The sequence below is a fragment of the Sus scrofa genome, chromosome 14 (assembly GCF_054392235.1).
Source record: "Sus scrofa isolate SSC_HxYL_T2T_F1_AM1 chromosome 14, Sscrofa_HxYL_maternal_Yorkshire_Landrace_v2.0, whole genome shotgun sequence".
Taxonomy (NCBI): Eukaryota; Metazoa; Chordata; class Mammalia; order Artiodactyla; family Suidae; genus Sus; species Sus scrofa.
The window spans coordinates 21,200,991-21,222,388 of record NC_139396.1 but is presented as its reverse complement, the minus strand read 5'-3'; the positions used below and the strand labels follow the sequence as shown (position 1 = coordinate 21,222,388).

Genomic DNA, 21,398 nt, shown 5'->3' with positions numbered 1-21,398 from the left:
GGAAGGCCACCTTTCCTGACTTCTGATGGCACTTGGGAGTGTGACTCTGGCCTCGTCCACGATGCGCCCACATGTGCTGACTTGAGGCCTCGTTGGGACTGCTCCTCCATTCTCGTCCCCACGTTTAGGCCCCGAGTGACTCCACAGGTGCCTCTAGGGAGGTGGCTTGTCATCCTCTTTCTAGAAAACGCTTCGTTTCCTGACACGGACAAGGCGGAAGTATTTCTTAGCTGAAGGCTGTGGTGCTCCGCCTCCTGTTTTCATTTTCTGGGCAGAAACCTCGTTCAGGTCGTGATCTGGCCATCCTGTCCCTGCCCTCCTTGCTGCTGAAGTCCGCCTCCTGTCCGCCTGGCACGCTCTTATCAGGCCCCGTGGCCATCCTGTCCGTTGGATGACACATAATCAGGGTGAAACAGAAGAACAGTTCTGGGCTGGCTTGGCTGTGGAAATGACCTTGAATAGTGGGAGGGAGGCAGACAGGAGCATTGCAGGGTTCCCCAAGACGACGAAGGAAGGTGGGTCTCACCTTTCTTTTCCAGTGGGTATGGTGTTCGAGGTGAATGAATGAATGCATGCATGCATGGATGGGTGAGTGGGCTGATCCGAGAGGTTGGAAGGGCTCAGGGTGGCTGGCAGGGGCCTGGAGGCACAGGTGCCAGGGCTATGAATCTAGGGTTGGGTAGCAGGATGGAACATCAGTTCTAGGCCTGGCACTTGGCATGTTGGGTGGCTTCCCAGCTGCCTGAGGCTCAGAGAGGGATGTCACTAGGATCCTGGGGACCCAGAGCCCCTCCTTTTGTCTGGGTATGTGTGTGGCACAGTGCGGGCACTGCTGCCTCCCCACCCCCACCCCACCCGCCTCTGAGGTTTCCTCTGAAGCAGCTGATCTCAATGATTCTTTTTTCTTTCTTTCCTTCTTTCTTTTTTGGGTCTCACCCACAGCATATGGAGATTCCCAGGCTAGGGGTTGAATCAGAGCTGCAGTTGCTGGCCTATGCCACAGCCATGCTAGATACGAGCTGCATCTGTGACCTACACCACAGCTCACAGCGATGCCAGATCCTTAGCCCACTGAGTGAGGCCAGGGATTGAACCCGCGTCCTCATGGATGCTAGTCAGATTTGTTTCCTCTGAGCCACGATGGAAACTCCTGGTCTCACTATGTCTTAGAAAAGCACGACCTACCCTGGAGACCTGGGGCAAGTCTAAGCATGCACCTGCTCTGCAGCTCAGGGGCTGGTGGGCCTTTGTGGCGCCCCAAGCTTGACCCTCTCCTCGGGGGAAGCCAGCTGGGATGCTGGAGGGTTTGGCACTGGAGATGCCTGGTGAGGGCAGCGAGTGCCAGAGCAGTGTGGCAGCTCCAACCTCCCCCTCTCCCAGGTCCTAAAGTACCAGCTGCTCCTCTCGGAAGTGCCTTCTGGAACTTCCTAGAGTGGCCGTGGAGCTCCCTCATGACAGACCTGAGAGCAGATCTCCGGTCTCCACATACTGTGGAAAGGTTGGCAGGAGGAACGTGCCAGCGAATAAAAAATCTTGCTGCCTCTTTTCTCTTCCTGGAGGGACAGTACCTGTCGCTGCAGGCTCAGGGAACAGCAGCTTGATCGTTTTCCATTTCTCAGCCCTGTCCTCGGTCAGGATGTTCTTGGAATCCTAAAACTTGGAAGAGATGATGAAGTGTACGTGGTTTTTAAGAAACAGTCCACGTGTGCTTCCACGTGTTCTACAGGGAAGTTGAACGGTTAAACACCTAACCACAGAGAAAGCAAGAGAAACTAATGTAGACACAATTTATAGAGATTATTTACTTGGCTCTTTAATCTGTGTACACAAAGGAATATTGCTCGAAATCAAGAGCTTGGAAACACTCAGATCAGTTTTTATTTTATTTGTCCAACATAATCTTTGTGGTGTTCTTATTTGGATCAAAATGCCAATGATTTCTTGACTCAACCCACCAACACAGAGTTTAAATAAAGGTTAATTACTCTTCCAAAGCTTGTGATGCACAGAGCTGGATGAATGAGTCAGATTGTGTTTATTTTTGGTGTTTATTGATGCCAGGTGTCTAGAAGCTGCAGTTTGCATTTGGACATCACTGGGGTTCAGTCTGTTGGTGGCCAGTGGGGTGGTGGGAGGGCTTGTGCCCAGAAGCTGCAAAGTAGCTTGGACTTTTCTGGATCAGAAGCACTGGCCACATAGTGCAGCTGTTGGGGACCCAGAGGTACTGCTGTAGGGGGGTGGGGGTGACCCCCCCATCCTCTTCTCTGATAGAGCTCAAGGAAGAGATGAGGATTGGGGTCCAAACTCCTGCCACTGACCATTCGGGGCAGAGTCTCCGTGGCCCTTCTGTCTACATGCGGGTCTGTTTAGGGTTCTGGTCGGCTCAGGTGTGGCTGCAATGGCAAAATGTGTCTTCAAACGGTGACTGTATTTGACCGACTTTTTGGTTGCCTCTTGTGGGAAGCAAAAGCATGATTCTTTGAAAGTCCAGATGATTGGACGGATTGACTCAGGGTGTCTGTCTGGGTTATGATTGCAGTATGAACAGACCCCTGCGTGCACGGCCCTTGCAGGGAAAGTGTGCAAGGCTGCAGCCAAACTAAACAGTCTGTGTCTGCAGAGAATGATCCCCAGCTAACGTTTTCACTTGCTGCTTTTAGAACTCCCTCTTATTGTTTTATTTTCATACCAGGACACTTTGGTAAATCTACTTTGCTGATGAAGAGTGAGGTGTTTGGAAATAAATTTACCATTTTAGCTGTTTTTAAGTTTTCGATTCAGGGGCATTAAGTGCATTCACACTGTTGCGTCATCATCACCACCCTCCATCTCCAGGACTTTTTCATCTTCCCAAACTGAGATTCTGCACCCATTCCGTAAAGACTCGCTCCAGCGCCCCCTCCCCCCAGCCCCTGGCACCCACCATTCTACTTCTGGTCTCTATGAATTTCACGACTCTAGGCACCTCAAACAAGTGAATTATATATAGGCTTTGCCCTTTTGTGTCTGGCTAAAAGTAAAGGTGTTTTTTAAAACATTTGAGTCAGAGCTCCTTTGTGGTGCAGTGGGGTAAGGATCTGGTGTTGTTACTGCAGCAGTTTGGCTTACTGCTGTGGTGCAGGTTCGATCCCTGTCCTGGGAACTTCCACATGCCCTGGGTGCAACCAAAAAGAAAACAAAACAAAAAAAAAAACCAAAAACAAACAAAAAAACAACAAACAAAAAAACCCTGTTGGAATCAAATTGTTGTAGTCCTTTTAGTTTTTTAATTCTTTTTGGGGGTTTTTTTATATATAAATCAATTTATTACATTTATAGTTGTACAATGATCATCACAACCCAATTAGTTTTTTTACTCTTTATATTTAAAAATATTTTACAGGGAGTTCTGTTGTGGCGCAGTGGTAACGAATCCAACTAGTATCCATGAGGATATGGGTTTGATCCCTAGCCTCACTCAGTGAGTTAAGATCCAGCGTTGCCATGAGCTGTGGTGTAGGCTGCAGGCGCAGTTCGGATCTGGCATGGCTGTGGTGTAGGCTGGCCACTGCAGCGCTAATTTGACCCCTATCCTGGGAACTTCCACATGCTGCAGGTGTGGCCCTGAAGAGCAAAAAAAAAAAATTCAAATTGTGCAATACTACGACTTTTAGTCTATATGTAGATTTGTGTGACCCCTCCCATCATCAGGATACAGAATGATTCTACCCCCCGACAGATCTCCGCATCCAGGCAGCCCTCAGTGATATCGCAGGTTTTGTTCCAGATCACTACAGTAAAACGAGTATCCCAGTAGAGCAAGTCACATGAAATTTTTGGTTTCCCAGTACATATAAAAGTTCTATTTACAGTATATTGTTGTCTATTAAATGTGCAGTCGTATCATGTCTAAAAAAACAATGTACAAACCTTAATTAAAAATGCTGTATTGCTGGAGGTCTTTTGGCTCAGAGGAAACGAATTTGACTAGCATCTATGAGGACACAGGTTCGATCCCTGGCCTTGCTCAGTGGGTTAAGGATCTGGTGTTGCTGTGAGCTGTGGTGTAGGTCACAGATGTGGCTCGAATCTGGCATTGCTGTGGCTGTGGTGTAGGCCAGCAGGTGTAGCTCCGATTCGACCCCTAGCTTGAGAACCTCTACATGCCACTGATGCGGCCCTAAAAAGACAAAAAAAAAAAAAAAAAAAAAAATACTGTATTGCTGGGAGTTTGCGTCATGTCTCAGTGATTAACAAACCCAGCTAGTATCCATGAGGATAGGAGTTTGATCCCTGGCCTTACTCAGTGGGTTAAGAACTCAGTGGATTAAGGATCCAGTGTTGCTGTGGCTATGGTATAGGCCGGCAGCTGTAGCTCTGATTCGACCCATAGCCTGGGAGCTTCCATATGCCGAAGGTGCAGCCCTAAAAAGACCAAAAAAAAAAAAAAAAAAAAAAAAAGAAAGAAAGAAAGGAAAAGAAAGAAAACAACTATATTGCTGGAATTCCCTGGCGGCTCAGAAGGTTAAGGATCTGGCATTGTCACTGCTGTGGCTCAAGTTGCTGCTATTGCTCAGGTTTGATCCCTGGCTCCAGAATGTCCATATGCCCTGTGAAAAACTGCTAACTGTCACCTGAGCCTTCAGTGAGCTGTGGTAGTAACAGCAGGGATCACTGATCACAGATCCACTGTAAGAAATGTAATAATATTGGAAGAGTTTAAAATATTGTGAGAATTACCAAAATGTAACCCAGAGACACCAAGTGAGCAAGTGCCATTGGAAAAATGGTACCAGTAGACTTGCTAGATTCAGGGTTGCCACACACCTTCAGTTTGTCAAAAACGCAATGTCTGCCAAGGGCCGTAAGATGAGGTATGCCTTAGTATCCAGAAATATAATAAATATGTAAACATCTATGGAATTCCCATTGCAGCTCAGTGGGTTATGAACTTGACTGGTATCCAGGAGGATGCAGGTTGGATCCCTGGCCTCACTCAGTGGGTTAAGGATCTGGTGTTGCTGTGAGCTGTGGTGTAGGTCGAAGACAAGACTCAGATCCTACGGTGCTGTGGCTGTGGTGTAGGCTGGCAGCTGTAGCTCTGATTCTACCCCTAGCCTGGGAACCTCCATATGCCGAAGATGTGGCCCTAAAAAATGTATGTAAATATAAATTCACACCTTCCCCTCACCTCTGACCACACTCAACTCCTGACCTCCTCTATCCCTGAAGCTTACCTTTTCATGAACATCCTATAAATAGAGCCATGGAGTAGGGAGCCTGTCGAGGTTAGCTTCTTTCCTGGGCGTAGCTCATTTGGGGCTCATGCAGGTTGTTCCGTGTATGGACAGTTGGCTTATTCTGATTGCTGATAATACTCGTGAATAGAGTTGCCATAAATGTTTGTGAGCAGACCTTTCTGTGAATGTGATGGTTTCGTTTTCTTAGGATAAATACCCGGGAGTGGGATTTCTGGACCATAGGATAAGTGTGTGTTTAACTTTATAAAAACCACCAAAATATCTTCTAGAGTGGCTATCCCATTTTACATTCTCACCAACAACCTGGGAGAGTTCCAGTTGCTCCATATCCTCACACACACTTGGTTTTTGTTAGTAGGATATTTTTTTAATTGAAGTATAGTTGATGTATAGTATTATATGTTAGAGGTGTGTAGTATAGTGATTCACAATTTTTAAAGGTTATACTCTATTTATAGTTTTTATAAAATATTGCTCTATTTCCCATGTTAGATGGTACATCCTTGTAGCTTATTTTATATCTAATAGTTTGTACCTTTTAATCCCTTAGCTCTCTCTTGCCCCATCCCCCCTTTCCTCTCCCACTGGTAACCACAAATTTGTCCTCAATGTCTGTGAGTCTGCTTTTTTGTTATAGTCACTAGTTTGTTGTATTTTTTTTAGATTCCACATATTAGTGATATCATAGAGTAACTGTCTTTCTCTCTCTGACTTATTTCACTCCAACTCTGTTCATGTTGCTGCAAATGGCAAAATTTCATTTTGTTACGGTTAAGTAATCTTCTGTTGTATGCATGTACCACATCTTTTTTATCCATTCATTTGTTGATGGATATTTACATTGCCTCCGTATGTTGGCAATTGTAAATAATGCTGCAGAGTAGGAAGAGAAGGGGTGCATGTATCTTTTTCAATTAGTGATTTTTTTTTTTTAATGGGTATATGGTATTTCTGTGTTTTAGGGTCTTTTTTGAGAAACGTCCATACAGTAGCTGCACCTTTTTTTTTTTTTTTTTTTTTTTCTCTTCTAAAATTGTGGTTTTAATTTGTATTTCCTAGTGGCTAATGACATTAAACATCTTCTCATATGCTTATTTGCGATCCCTATATCCTTTTTGTTGAAACGGCTCACATTTTATTGGGTGGGTGTTTTCTTACTGTTGAATTTTGGGAATTTTTTCCTGTGTTCTGAATACAAGTTTTTGGGTCAGATTTTGGCGTTTTCAGATATTTTCTTCCAGTCCATAACTTGTCTTTTAATTCTTGTAACAAGATCTTTCACAAAGCAAAACATTTTAATTGTGACGAAGTTCAAGTTACCATCGTTAACAGGGAGGGAGTACCTGGAAAGATGACTCATTTTCTGTTACTGATCTTGCATCCTGTGATTTCACTAAACTCACTCCTTAGTCCTGAGAGCTTTTTTGTTGTGGATTCTTTGGAATTTTATACAGAGGCGATCATGCTATCTGAGAAAAGGCTGTTTTATTTCTTCGTCACTAATCTGTGTGCTTTTTATGTTTTTCTTGCCTCATCGCCTAGCCAGGCTTCTGGTGCAATGCTGAATAGAGGCCGTGAAAGGGGACTTTCTCCTTGTCCCTGGTTTTAGGGACAAGCATTCCGTCTTCCATCACTGAGTATCATGTAACCTATAGGTTTCTTCATCGATGTCCTTTAGCAGGTTTTAGAAGTTCCCTTCTTTTCTTAGTTTACTGAGAGTTTTTGTCTTGCGTGGATGCTGAATTTTTCCAAATGCTTTTTCTAGATAAATTGATAGGGTTGTATGTTTTTTCTTCTGTAGACTGTTAATATGGTAGATTACAATGACTGATTTTGTATAGTGAGCCAACCTTGCATTCTGGGATAAACGCCATTTGGTTGTGGTGTATGATATATATACAAAATCAATGGATTATATATATTATATGAACGTTTATATATATATTACATAAATCATTATATATAAAATCACTGCATTCAGGTTGCTAATTTTTTTTTTTTTGCTCTTTTAGGGCCGCACTCATGGCATGTGGAGGTTCCCACAATCGGAGTTGTGGCCGCCAGCCCTATACCACAGCCACAGCAACGCGGGATCCTTGACCCACTGAGCAATGCCAGGGATCGGACTCGGAACCTCATGGTTCCTAGTTAGATTTGTTTCCAGTGCACCACGACGGGAACTACAAGTTTGCTGATGTTTTGTTGAGGATTTTTGCATCTCTATTCACAAGAGATATTGGTGTACGTGTGCTGTTTTTGACTGGTTTTGCTACCAGTTTTATTAAATGGCCTCATTTAAGCCAGAAAATGTTTTTTTTCTCTTCTGTTTTCTAGAAGAGGTTGTGTAGACTTGATGTTATTTCTTAAATGTTTGGCAGAATTTGCTGGTAAAACCATCTGGGCCTGGAGATGCCTTTTTCAAAAGGTTTTTTTTTTTTTTTTGGTCTTTATAGGGCTGCACCTGCAGCACATGGAAGTTCCCAGGCTAGGGCTCAACTCAGAACTATAGCTGCTGGCCTGCACCACAGCCACAGCAATGCCAGATCCGAGCTGCATCTGCAACCTACACCACAGCTCACGGCAATGCCAGATCCCCGATCCACTGAGCGAGGCAAGGGATTGAACCCGCATCCTCAAGGATACTAGTCAGATTTATTTCCACTGAGCCACAATGGGAACTCCTCAGTAGGGTTTTAAACCGTGAATTCTGTTTTTTGGGTATTCTTCAGGTCATCTGTTTGTTCATGCTGCGTTGTAGCGGTTTGTGGTGATGGAGAAGTTGGGTCTTTCTGGCAAGAGTTGGTGGTGGTATTACCTTATCATCTGTTACTGTCTATGGGGTCTGCAGAGCTCACATCTCTCCTGTTCCTGGGAATGGGGAATGAATTAGACCCAGTGTCTGCAGTGCAGCCTTGGTTTGGAAGGGGGCCAGCATCCTAGGTGTAGACATTGCTCCCTCTCCCTCGGCGGAATTCCCTAGGTTCCCACGGTACCCTTAGGGAGTGGCAAATGAGATGTGCTTCTAGGAACATTCAGGCTTTTTAGCCCCTGGGGCAGCATTTGGTGCCCAGGGAGGGAAAGTCAATACATGGCACCACAATGACCTGCACGTCTTTGTGTGTTTCCGGAAACGTCAGTTGGCTGCCAGGGAACAGTTACGCGGGGGGATGCAGGGGCGTAGGGGAGCGGGGGGACTGTGGCGGGGAGGGTGGAAGAGATTTCCCCTTGTTCATGGTGTTTAAAGGGACTCTTCCAAGTGGCATGTCTATACCACTGAGTAATTTAAGTTTTGTCTCTTTCTGATCAAGGCTGCAAATTGAGTTACTTTTAAAACGCTGGGAAATTAAGGCCAGTGGGTATGTTTTAGTCAGAGGTTTAAGCGGAAGTTGGTTGTTGGTGGCTTGGCAGATGGAAGGTAGTTAACGGTAGGTCATTGTGTACAATGCATTGTCTTCCTTGATCCTGAGGTAGATGTTTTTAGACTGACAAAAACGGTGAGTTTGGGTTGCTACAACAAAATACCACAGAACAGGTGGCTTATAAGCAGCTGACATTCATTTCTCACGGCTCTGGAGGCTAGAAAATCTGAGATCAAGGTGCCACATGGTCAGGTGGGTAGGGCCTGTGTTCAGGCTTTGGACTTTTCGCTGTGTCCTCTCGTGGCAGAGGGGCAAGGGAGCGCTCTGGGTCTCTTGGATTTTTTTGGCCACACCTGCAGCATGTGGAAGTTCCTGGGCCAGGAATCGAACCCGGGTCACAGAAGCGACCCCAGCCACTGCAGTGACAATGCCAGATCCTTAACCTGCTGTACCACAAGGGAACTCCTCTGAGGTCTCTTTTATAAGGACACAAATCCCATTCATGAAGGCACCACTTCCATGGCCTACTCACCTTCCGGAGACCCCTTCCTCGTACCCTCACACTCGGGGGTAGGATTTGACGTATGAATTTGGGGGGGTTACGTATTCAGATGTAACGGTTCCTGACCCTGATAGTGTGGCATCTTCCTAAGTGAGGGACAGGGTCATAGTTGGTTAGTGATTCGTCAGGCAAGATTAATTTTGCTTCATTTAATCAAAACTGTGTCACGCTGGGCTTTAGGGGAGGAGAGAGATTTATGTGCAGTAGAAGGAAAGTAGGTTTTTACAAAAGCGGAAGGGTTTGGAAATACCCGTTACAGGTAGAGGGGAGCGCTGTCCTGGGCAGACCCAGACCTAGACTCAGAGCACGCAGAGTTCCCTAAGTGACTGTGAGTCATTTGGATGACTGGGCCTGGCTTGTGACTGTCCTAGTTTTGTCACTGGGTCACCGTCCTGTGGTTGCTCAGTCTATCCTGCTGCTGCTCATTTGCTGCAGGCTGTGTGCGCAGCGTGGCTGGTCGGGAAATTCCAGGTGAGGAGCAGTGGCTTGGTAGCTGTCGGGACAGCTCAGGTGTTGGAAGGGCTGTTTCCAGAAGTGAGGTGTGGAGTGGGTCATAGCCTTGCAAGAATTGTAACTTTTCTAGGTGTAATTTCCCCCTTCTTATAAAAGCTGCACGTGTTATAATAAGAAATACAGAAAAGGGGGAACTAAAATCAGCCTCTCTGCCAAGAGAGCTGGGGCCTTTGTCCTTTTAGCCTTCACAGCCCCAGTTTCCTTTGGGGCTGAAATGTAGGAACTGAAAGCCGGTGTGGTGCCTCGGGGCGTGTCCCACCTGAGACCCCAAGATCATCTAATTCTGAGGTCTCAGAAGATGGGCAACCAGGCTATGAGGCTGTCAGAGTGCATGGAGGCATACTCTCTCAGGACTGAGTTCCCCTGTTCTTGTCCCCTTGTTCTCAAATGGCCACCAGGAGGGTGACAGGTAGGGACATGTCAGGGAAGGAATGCCCACTTCTTTTCACCAACAGTTTTCAGCTTTGGCATTTCAGACAGTCAAGAACCCAACAAAGTGTCTGTGAGGATGTGGGTTCAATCCCTGACCTCGCTCAGTGGGTTAAGGATCCGGTGTTGCTGCAAGCTCAGGTTGCAGATGTAGGTGTAGGTTGCAGATGTGGCTTGGATCCCACATGGCTGTCCTGTGGTGTAGGCCAGCAGCTGCAGCTCCGATTCCACCCCTAGCCTGGGAATTTCCATATGCTGTAGGTGTAGCCCTAAAAAGAAAAAAAAGTTTTCAGCTTTGTCACCTCGGGGTGGGGGGAAATCCCCTGTTAATTCTTACCTGTATGGTTAGCTCTGCAGATTAATCATTCAGTTTCTTTCCAGGACTTTGCTCACATTTTAGTTTCTCTTCTGATTGCTTGTAAAAGAGTAACAAAACCCTCTTGGGACCATGTCTTCTGGAGCTTGTGGCCTAGAGCCTAATAGTCACATAGTAATGAGCAGGCCGTGGAAATGGAGCAGCATCCTTGCAGAAGGTTCTGGTAACGGATGTGGCCTTCACGGACCATTAGGGCTGCAGACCCTGCCCTGTAACGTCTGGGGGTCTGGTGATGTGGATGTTGATTAGCGTACGTGAATTGCAGTGAGATGAGCACAGTGTGGCTGTCGTTAAAGAGCGCCTGGGTGCATGTAACCAACTGGGGCCTTGAGACACACGTTTCTGAAGCATGGCTGTGTGCAGACAGGCGTTCGTGCTTATGGGTGTCATTGTATGTGTTCTGCACAGAAGGAACCTTGCTGAGTCCCAGGGTGGCCTCTCAGAGAAGCATGTGCCCCCAAGGACAGTCACATCTCCGAACTCTGAGGGAATGTCTGCTTGGTATGGGCGTGTCTGAGCAGGTGTGCGGGCTGGAAGGGGTCTTGGGGGTGTGCAGATCTGGGGTACATGCTTCCTAGAGCAGTGATTTTTTTTTTTTTCCAGAAATGGAGAGGGCCTCAGGAAGCCCCCTTTCTCTGGTGTGGCGGGTTCTTAGAGATGTTCTGCAAAGAATTCTAGCTTGGCAGAAAGACAAGACATTTCTGAAAGTGAATCGGTGTTCCCTTTCCTTATTTTCAAGGCTGTGTGCGCAGAGATCTAAGCCACCACTGTGTTTTTTTCATTTGAACACGGGAGAATCTTTTTTCCTTTAGATCATTCAGCATTTTATGTATCGGCTCCATTGATGCATGCCCAGGCGGCCATAGCTCCCCGCTGGGAACATCCCACAGAGTATAACAGGGACACGGCCGGGCCTCTCCCTGGACGGTGATGCTCCAGGACCCCGTCCCTTCCTCTCTGGCAGGGGCACACCTCCTCCGTGCTCCCAGCACTCCCCCTCCCCAGCCCCCACTCCCCTCTAGAAATGCAGGAATCTGTGACCCCACTGCCACGTCACCCTTCTTCTCTGTGCCCTTGCCTGGTCCCCAGCCCCCTCCTGAATCTCGCAGTTCTGCCCTCCCTCTGTCTGCCTTGGGCTTTGGAATAGGAGCAGCCCTTGGGTGGAACATTGGAACCTGTGAGTTTGTATCTTGGTACAGCTCTGTGAGGTGTACGTAGTTGACAGTCGTGTGAGCCGTCCTCACCTGTAGACAGGCACATGAGTTCCGTCCAGTGGCAGGGCAGTTGACTTCCTCCTGCAGAAAGATGCAATTTTGTGCCGGGTGAAAGTTCATTTCAATATTCTTTTATTAAACACACACACCTTTCACTGAGCTGAGGTTCACATGACATAAAATTAACCACGTTACAGCAAACACGCAGTGGCATTTAGCACAGTCACAGTGGGTGCAGCCACCGCCTGTATCTCACTCCAAGACTTTTTCATCCACCCCAAGAGAAACCCCTACCATTAAGCAGTCACCCCCTTTCCCCATTCTTTGGCCTCCTGCATATAGTTTTGTGGTTCTTTGACGTCTTCTCTGAAGGCGTTGTAATATCTCATGAATAATGAGTCAAGTAACATTTTTCACACGTGGTCATTTTTAAAAATGGCCTTTTAACAGCCATCCCGCCAACGCCCTTGGCTGAGCTGCCAGCCCTTCTCCCTGGGAGGTGCTGGTTTCTAACGGCCTTTAGCACCTCCTCCTGTCTGTCCTCTGTGGGATGCGCTGGGCTGGGGGCGGTTTGAAGAATGAGAATGTGGTCATGGCAGGCAGGTGAACTTCACATGTAGGCTTTGCTGGTCTTGTCTGTGCCAGACTCTTGGGTAACGTTTTGAAAAGAATTCATCTTCAGGGGTGGGGGTTGAGGGGATGGGCCTCTGTGCCCTACGAGGTCAGTTGGTGTGTATTTTTTTGAAGTGTAGTTGATACACAATGTTGTGTTAACACACACACACAAACACACACGCCAATGACAGCTTGAGATGAAAGTTATCTCTGGCCATTTAGGGAAGCACCAAGAGCCCATTCCAAGCTGAAAACCTTGAGCTCACACTAGCCATCTTTTGTCCAACAATCAAGTCACCTTTGTGAGCAGGGGTTTGTCTGTTCAGCAGGGCTACTCTGGGAGGTTTCTGCAATTAAGTCTTGACCTTTCCCTTTCTGCTCAAGGTCAAAGCCACCTGCCTGTTGCTATTGGTTTTGTACAGCAGAGACAGGTACCTCCCCCTGTGCCTGTGGGATCATGAATCTGACTAGTATCTACGAGGATATGGGTTCAATCCCTGGCCAGGCTCAATGGGATAAGGATCTGGCATTGCCATGAGCTACGGTGTAGGTCGCAGATGCAGCTCAGATCCCATGTTGCTGTGGCTGTGGCATTAGGGTGGAAGCTACGGCTCCAATTCGACTCCTAGCCTGGGAACTTCCACATGCCAAGAGTGTGGCCCTAAAAAGACAAAAAAAAATTAGAAAAATTAAAAAAAATAAAAACTTTATTATTATAGTTGATTTACAATATTCTGTCAGTTTCTGCTATACAGCAAAATGACCCAGTAATGCATACACACACACACACACACACACACACACACACACATACACATTCTTTTTCTCATATTATCTTCCATCATGTTCCATCAGAGGTGATTGAATATAGTTCCCTGTGCTATACAGCAAGACCTCATTGCTTATCCACACAAGTGCAATAGTTTGCATCTAACTCCAAACTCCCACTCCCTGCCCCCTGCTTGGCAACCACAAGTCTGTTCTCCATATCCATAAGTTCCTTTCTTTTCTATAGATAGGTTCATTTGTGCCATATATTAGATTCCATATATTAGTGATATCATATAGTGTTTGTCTTTCTCTTTCTGACTTACTTCACTTAGCATGAGACTCTCTAGTTCCATCCGTGATGTTGCAAATGGCATTATTTTGTCCTTTTTATGGCTGCGTAGTATTCCATTGTGTTTGTACCACACTTGCTTAATCCATTCATCTGCTGATGCATGTTTAGGTTGTTTTCATGTCTTGGCTATTGTCAGTAGTGCTGCATTGAACATAGGGGCGCATGTATCTTTTTGAATAAGAGTTTTGTCCGGATATATTCCCAGGAGTGGGATTGCGGAATCAGATATAGTTCTGTATTTAGTTTTCCGAGGTACCTCTATACTGTTTTCCATAGTGGTTATACCAATTTATATTCTCACCAAGGGTATAGGAGGGTTCCCTTTTCTCCATACCCTCTGTAGCATTTGTTATTTGTAGACTTATTGATGATGGCCACTTTAACTGGTGTGAGGTGGTACCTCATAGTAGTTTTGATTTGCATTTTCCTAATAATTAGTGAAGGTGAGCATTTTTTCATGCGCCTGTTGGCCATCTCTATGTCTTATTTGGGTAAATGTCTATTTAGGTCTTCTGCCCATTTTTCAGTTGGGTTGTTTGGCTTTATTTTGCTATTGTTGTATGAGTTGATGGTGTATTTTGGAGATTAAGCCCTTGTTGGTTGCATCATTTGCAATTATTTTCTCCCATTCCATAGGTTGCCTTTTTTTTTTTTTTTTTTAACTTAACAAAAGCTTGTAAGTTTGGTTGGATCCCACTGGTTTATTTTTATTTCTATAGCTTTGGAAGACTGACCTAAGAAAACATGTGTATGGTTGATGGACATGTGATAATTAATACATGCTGACTGACAGAAAGAGAAGGACAACCACCATGTAATAATCACTTATATGTAGAATCTAAAATATAACACAAAAGAGCTTATCTATGAGACAGAAATAGACTCAAAGGCATAGAGAACAGACTTATGGTGGCCAGGGTGGAAGTGGGTGGGGAAGGGAGGGACCGAGTGTTTGGGGTTAGTAGATGCAAACTATTATATATCGAATGTGTAGACAGCAGGGTCCTACTCTGTAGCACAGGGAACTATATTTAATATACTGTGGTAAACTATAAGGGAAGAGAATATTTAAAAAAAGAACGTGCGGTGTAGCTGTGATCCACACCACAGCTGCAGCAACACAGGTTCCTTAATCTGCTGCACTACAGCGGGAACTCCAGAAAATGCATTATGTAAAGAAAATACAGCTCTCATATTACATGAGTGTTCCCCAAGGAAACAGCATCTCCATGTCCTATCAGACACACACCCATCAGTGTTGTCATGAGGGGAGAGCCTGGGATCTCCAGGAGCCTTCAGAATCCCCAGTTCTCTGCTGAAACCAGGTTTTCCCATCATAAATAATGCGGCTAACGATGTTGATTTCTGTGAGGAGTGATGGCCCCATATCTAAGTTTTGGAGTGAAGTTGGATGTCGGTATTCATGAGACATCAAGTTTCAAGCATTTGCCACAATGGTGTGGATCAATTTCTAAGCATTTCCCTTTGGCTACTCAGAGAAAGTCCCGGGTGGAGTGCATGTGATTTCGGCACCTTGCCAGTGCCACAACCTTGCCAATATGGGGCCCAGCCAAACCCGAGAGTTTCTCTTCCTAACCCAAACTGAATTTAATCAGCCTCTAAGCAAAGCAGTTTGTTGAAACTCATCCTATTTGAATCTGACCCACGAATTCACTGGTTAATGGAGAGGCACTGGGAGCACCCAGGACTCTGGAGAGGTTTATAACACCGTGGTTTTCTTTCTTTCTTTTTTTTTTTTTTTTTTGCTTTTTAGTGCTGTACCTGCAGCATATGGAGATTCCCAGGCTGGGAGTCTAATTGGAGCTACAGCTGCCGGCCTACACCACAGCCACAGCCACACCAGATCCGCAGCCGCGACTGTGACCTACATCACAGCTCACAGCAACACTGGATCCTTAACCCACTGAGCAAGGCCAGGGATCGAACCTGCAACCTCATGGTTCCTAGCTGGATTCGTTTCCGCTGCGCCACGACGGGAACTCCTACACCGTGGTTTTCTATCCATGTGCCCCTCTGCAGGGTAGGAGAAAAACTTGGATGGATGCAGCTTGTACAGGTTAATTCTGATGGCTTTCCTCGTGTGTCGACACGTCTCACATGGGGCAGTGGGTGTCACCACCGACTCCTTAGTTAAAGAGGCGGTTCGACTTAGAACCACATCGTTGCTCAAGGCTGTGTGTCCAGAAAGATGCTTAGGTGCCAGCTTGGTCCTTTATGTGCCCTCGTTTATTCTTCTCTTTGGGGATGTTTTCAGTGTTACACCATTGAGAGTCTATTGGATGAGAACTTTTGCGTGTGATAGTGTGTTGTCCCTGCACCCCCGCCGTTTCTCATCATTACCAGTAGCTCCCACTGCCATCATTGACCTTTCTAAGGTTCTGAATGTTGCTTTAAGAAAAGGCTTCCCATCAAGACTGGAGAGTGACTCATATCTCTTCCCCACCATTGAGCCTTATCATTTTTTCTTTAATTCTGCAGGGGGGAGGATGGCACATTGTGTTAATTTGTATTCCTCTGATGACCAGTGAAATGAATATTTCATTTCATACATTTAGTTGCAACGTGTGGAGGAAAGAGAATGTTAAGCGTTCAGGAGCAGCGACCCGTTCATCAGCAATTCTCCCCAGAGCACTTGTTGCTGGTGGGAGTGTTCCCACCAGCAGCTTCTGCTCCCTGGCGTGGCGAGCAGGGGTCCTGGATACACCTTGTTTCATGCTTGGGACAGCCCCATGGAGCCCTGTCCACCTTCTGGGAGGGGTGTCAGCTTCAGCAAAAGATTCTGTGTGCTGTATTTGTTGTTCCCAAGGAAGGATGCATTTTCTGTGGTGTCGGGGACACTGGGCATGCGTGGGTGGTGTAATTTTCCTTCCCCCATTTCTCTTGCCCACCAGTCCCCAGGAGCAGCTGTGACTTAGGGTCTCAGACACACCCCTGAGCTGGCTCATGAACTAGTCCCTGTTTGTACCATGACCCTGAACTGGTGGGACTTTATGGAACCTTGTGCATCTGCAGGAAGGTGGAAATCCAAATCTCTCCTGTCCATCAGACCTGTGTGATTTGGGCTTCAAGTCAGTTGCCAAATGGAAAACAAACTCATACTTAGTAAGAAGAGATTCATTAGGAAGGAGTATTGTGGGGGTGGGGCGCAGGGAGGGGACTGTTGCAATGGAGAGGTGTGTGACCATGACACCAGCAAGCATGTCAGGGTTCAGCCAGACTGGGTTTTTCCTTTGTAGGGGGATGTAGAGAAGGCTGTAGGACTCGGGTTTGGGGCGATGGGACAAAGCGCAGAGTGAGGGCGGGGTAGATCCGAGGAAGTGTCCCCTAAGGCCAGCCGGTTCTCAGGGGGACCACCCAAGGGCTCAGCCTGATGGTGGGTCAAGGGAGGCCTAGAAGAAGGAGAGAAGCTGGCCCAGAGCTGGGTATCAAGCATTTTGTTCTGATCGCTTTGTGGGGATGAGCCGTTCAGCCCATCATCACTCAGGGGCACGGAGTGGACCTCGGGGGCTTCCATCTCATCTGAGTCACTTGCAGTGAGCCCGTCCTGGATCACACGGGGATGAGGAGGTCTACGCGCCGATTGCAGGGCCAGCTGCCTTCGAGGCTGCCACACAGAGCTCTGCAGGGAACAGGTCTATCTCGGTGGCAGACAGGTGGTTGCCTGGGCTGTGTGCTCTAGCCACCAGGGCGCTGAAACCTCAGCGGTGCCTCCCTGTCCTGCCCAGACCTTTCCCATGGGGAGGGGACTGGCTTCCAGGGTAGTCGCCTTGGAGCTGGGCTGTGACAATTGGGAAGGACCTGCCGCACCCAGGAGCAGCTCTGGGGACAGAGGGCTGGGGAGAGGGAGCTGGCCATCTGCAGTGTTGTGCCTGGTGCTGCACAGGGGCTAGGTTGGGGGCTTGGGGTGCCTCCTGAGAGAGGCCAGGAGCCCCTCAAAGGGCGTCCTTCTACTCAGCTCTGAGTTGGGGGACTTTTAGTAGGCCTGCCCTGCTTTTAAAAAAATCCTCACAGGGAGTTCCCATGGTGGCTCAGTGGGTTAAAAACCCGACAGTATTTGTGAGAATGCAGGTTTGACACTTGGCCTCACTCAGCGGGTTAAGGATCCAACATTGCTGCGGTGTAGGTCGCCGATGCGGCGCGGGTCTGGTGTCACTGTGGCTATGGTGTAGGCCGGCAGCTGTAGCTCTGATTCAGCCACTAGCCCGGGAACCTCCATATGCTTTGGGTGCTTCCTTAAAAAGAAGGGGAAAAAAACCCTTACAAATAGTGGCACAGTTTTGGTCTCTTCCTTTCTTTTTTCTTGCTTCTTAATCTTCCCCTCCTCCTCCCCCTCTTCCTCTTCTGATTTTGGTTTTTACATCCTTAGTTCACTTTAGAACTTGAACATTGTTGAAATACTAAGCTGGGAACACTGGAAGTTTTTTCCTACCTGATTCTCAGGTAGGGACCAAGTTGGAAGCTTTGTTATTCTAACTTCATTATCACCGACATCACCATTGCCCAGGCCTGACCTGCTCCCTCTCCCTTTATGCCCCCAGGAGCTCATGCTCAGCATTCATGTGTCACATGAACCTAGGCTGGGGGGTGGGGGAGAGAATGAATGGATGGATGGAGTCAGGGTGCAGGTGACACTTTGCTCCCAGTTCGTGCAGGTGCTGCTCTGATCGCACCTGGCCAGGTGAGCTGCAGCTCACGACAGAGTGTTAGTGGCCACTTGAGTGGCCGCGGCATTTAGTCTCTGTGGGACGGGAGGGTGAGGGATTCTTGTTCTTGGTTTGCGCTGCTAACATGTCCGCTTTTCTCACTCTGTCTCAGACTCCGCCGTCCCAGACCAGCTGCATCCCAGTCGCTGAAGTGTTAGATGACGCCCGTCATCAGGTAGGGGATGAAAGCTGCCCACAGAGTGCGGTTCTTTTTAGAAGTGGCCCCTGAGATGGTCTTGTCGTCTGTGTTCCCTCCCTCAGTCAGCAGCTGTGTCTGTTTATTACACTCTGGCACCAGCTGGAAGCTGGAGCGCAGAGGAGGAAAGCTGGCGTGTCGGCAAGCTCAGGCGGTTCTGCTCGAGGGCTCACAGGCCATCTGGGATCGGCTGCAGAAGCTGGGCGAGAGAAGGGCTGCTCGAGGCCATGCTGGGGATGCGGGCCCCGGGGTGGGGGTGTCCGTGGTCAGCACCAGTTTCCTGGAGTGGGGGGGGGGGGGCGCTGCAGAATGAGCTCGCCTCCCAGCATGAGCATGAAGGCCAGCCCAAAGCTTCCTAGCTTTCCCTCATTGCCACCTTTGATGCTGCTCCCACTGGGGCTCAGCCACCTTGGACCTCCAGTCTTGAACCCTGGGGTCAGACCTAGACTGGTTTGAGGCTTTGACACCCAGCTGTAGCCCTGGGTTGGGGGGTGGACAACTTCAGTTCATTGACTGCCTTGGGCTCTTCTTGAGTTTTTGTCACCGTTACTTGCTCTGATTGAGCTGGGGGAGAGCAGGGCTGCCGAAGGAGCCATTCTGTTCATTTGGGCTGGGGGCCAGCAGCCTAAGAGCAAGCTTCCAGAAGAGCTAACCAAGTGGCTAGGAGCCCCGTGGGCAGCTCTGGACATGGCACTGCTGAAGGGTGGTGGGAACATTAGGTGCCAGCCTCGTCCATCACACCCCGCGCTGGGGGCAACATGGCCACTTCAGGCCTTTGGACGTCTGTGCATGTCACAGAGAGAGACCTGGATTAAAAGTCTGTGCAGACGTGCACGAGTTGGAGGGCATTTCCATGGGTGACTTTTATTTTCAGTGTGTACATGGGACATGTCGATACTGCATCTTCTCAGATGCCCGTCCTACTGACTGAATTGTTCTCAGAGGGAGCCGTCAGTGTTTGACCCCACACTCCTGGTCCTGCCCTGACCCCCCTGCCCTGGAAACTGCCCCACCCCCACCCCTGATGGAATCTCCCCATGGCTTTCCCCTTCCCATTATGAATAGTCAGCTTCCCAAAGATAATGGAAAAGGAAAGGCTCAGGAAGATTTAAACAGTTCTAGAATCTTTTTTTTTTTTGTCTTTTTGCCTTTTCTAGTGCCGCTCCCGTGGCATATGGAGGTTCCCAGTCTAGGGGTTGAATCGGAGCTGTAGCCGCCAGCCTACACCAGAGCCACAGCAACGCAGGATCTGAGCCGCATCTGTGACCTACACCACAGCTCATGGCAACGCCGGATCCTTAACCCACTGAGCAAGGCCAGGGATCGAACCTGCAACCTCACAGTTCCTAGTCCGATTCGTTAACCACTGAGCCACGACGGGAACTCCCAGTTCTAGAATCTTTTTTGGAATGAAGAAAACAGTTTCAGGGATCAGCTCTGCCAGGTTGAAGTGGTTCCTAAGGAAACGCTGTGCTGGTGGGTTCTTTGTTTGAGGATGGAGTGTGTATGTCTTTCCGCAGGGGCCCCGTCCATCTCTGTGGTAAAAGTCCTGGGGGCCTGCTGGGAACCAAGGTCAGCCTCTCTGAGGAGCTGACCTTGGGGGCTGTGTTCTCTGGGAAGAACAGGCACCAGGTGGTCTAGGAGGCGTGGCTTCCAGGTGCAGGGTGGTCAGGGGTCCTGGGGTGCCTCCCTCAGGGCTGGCGTCCATCTGTGAGCCTCCCTGAAGCCTAGGACAGGAGTGGCCTTGGGGGGCTCTGCAGCCTCCCAGGAAAGGGTCATGTCTGGGAGTACAGTTTTATGTCTCACCTGTGATTTTTTTTTTTCCTCTTAGACTCAAATGCTCATAACCTGAGGTCCTGCTTGTGGTGAGAACTTGAGTGGAGGCATTGAATTATTCTGTTTTGTTTTGGTGCTGCCTGATCGTTAACTGTTCCACGGTCTTACTCTGGTCAGGCGTGCCGTGTGCGTGCTGCGTGGATACCCAGGTGGCCCCCAGGGGCTCCCCGGGTCTGAGGTAGGGCGTCTGTCCACAGGAGATGTGCTTTGTTTTAGCAAGTGGTACTCTGGGTCTTGCAGAGCCGCGAGTGGGTGACTGTCGATGTAATTAAGCAACGCTGGGAGCTCCTGTCGTGGCTCAGTGGTTAGCGAGCCCAGCTAGCATCCATGAGGATGCAGGTTCGATCCCTGGCCTTGCTCAGTGGGTTGGGGATCCGGCGTTGCCATGAGCTGTGGTGTAGATCTTAGACGTGGCTCTGATCTGGCGTTTTTGTGGCTGCCGCATAGGCTGGCAGCTGCAGCTCTGGTTTGCCCCCCTTAGCCTGGAAACCTCCATATGCCTCGACTGCGGCCCTAAAAAAATAATAATTAAGTGACCCTGGAATGGGAGTTAATCACTTCCGTGTGTGTCACAAGGCCACGGAGGGTCTCTGGTCCTCAGGCCGCAGCCCTATGAGTTGCCACCTGGACAGGTTCCCAGGACCATCCCCCCAGGGCATCCAGGGTCCTGTGGGTGCTGCTCTAACTCATAGTGAGTGGTCAGAGCTTCTAGCTTTTGAGGCTGGACCCGAGAGACTGAACGTTCTTGACTCATTCATGTGAAAACTACACATGACTAACTTGAGTCTAAGGCTGACCCATGCATGGGATCAGCCCGAACGTGTCACCTCAAGGCTGACAGTACAGATTATATCACGGGAGCAGCGGGTCACCCAAAAGGAGGCATGCGCAGAGCTATGTCCAAAAGCTGCCATCACAGGATGGAGGGTCTGTGTGCCGCCCGCTAGGAGGCTGGCCCTGGTCAGTCTCTGGTGAGTGGCCACCTGTGTGTCTTGGTGCTCTGTCCGTCCTGCTGAGGAAAGGGCTCCAAGAAGCCAGGACCACGGTGGGCAGAGGGCTGCGTCAGGACGTCTCTCCACAGGTGTTTCTCAGCTCTGATCTTGTGGGGTCCATTTACAGTGAACAGAAGTTTTAACACCTTCAGCCACACCTGGACCTGCGCTGTCCAGTGCCATGGCTGACACTGCATGGGTCAAGGAGCACTCCACCTG

General features: G+C 48.4%; 1 protein-coding gene across 16 annotated transcripts in view; it reads left to right on the top strand.

Moving 5' to 3' along the window:
- Positions 1-21,398, top strand: part of SEMA4D (semaphorin 4D) — a 121,401-nt gene that overhangs the window by 23,764 nt on the left and 76,239 nt on the right. For 9 of the 16 annotated variants that reach the window (XM_084994497.1, XM_021073817.2, XM_084994484.1 and 6 more), the window contains exon 2: positions 18,268-18,330. The exons of 3 other annotated variants lie outside the window; for them this stretch is intronic. The gene's annotated coding sequence lies outside the window, so the exon portion shown is untranslated. Of the gene's footprint in view, positions 1-474; positions 516-18,267; positions 18,331-20,182; positions 20,366-21,398 lie in introns of those variants that run through there. 4 more of the 16 variants (XM_084994483.1, XM_084994490.1, XM_021073814.2 and 1 more) reach the window with 2 other exon arrangements.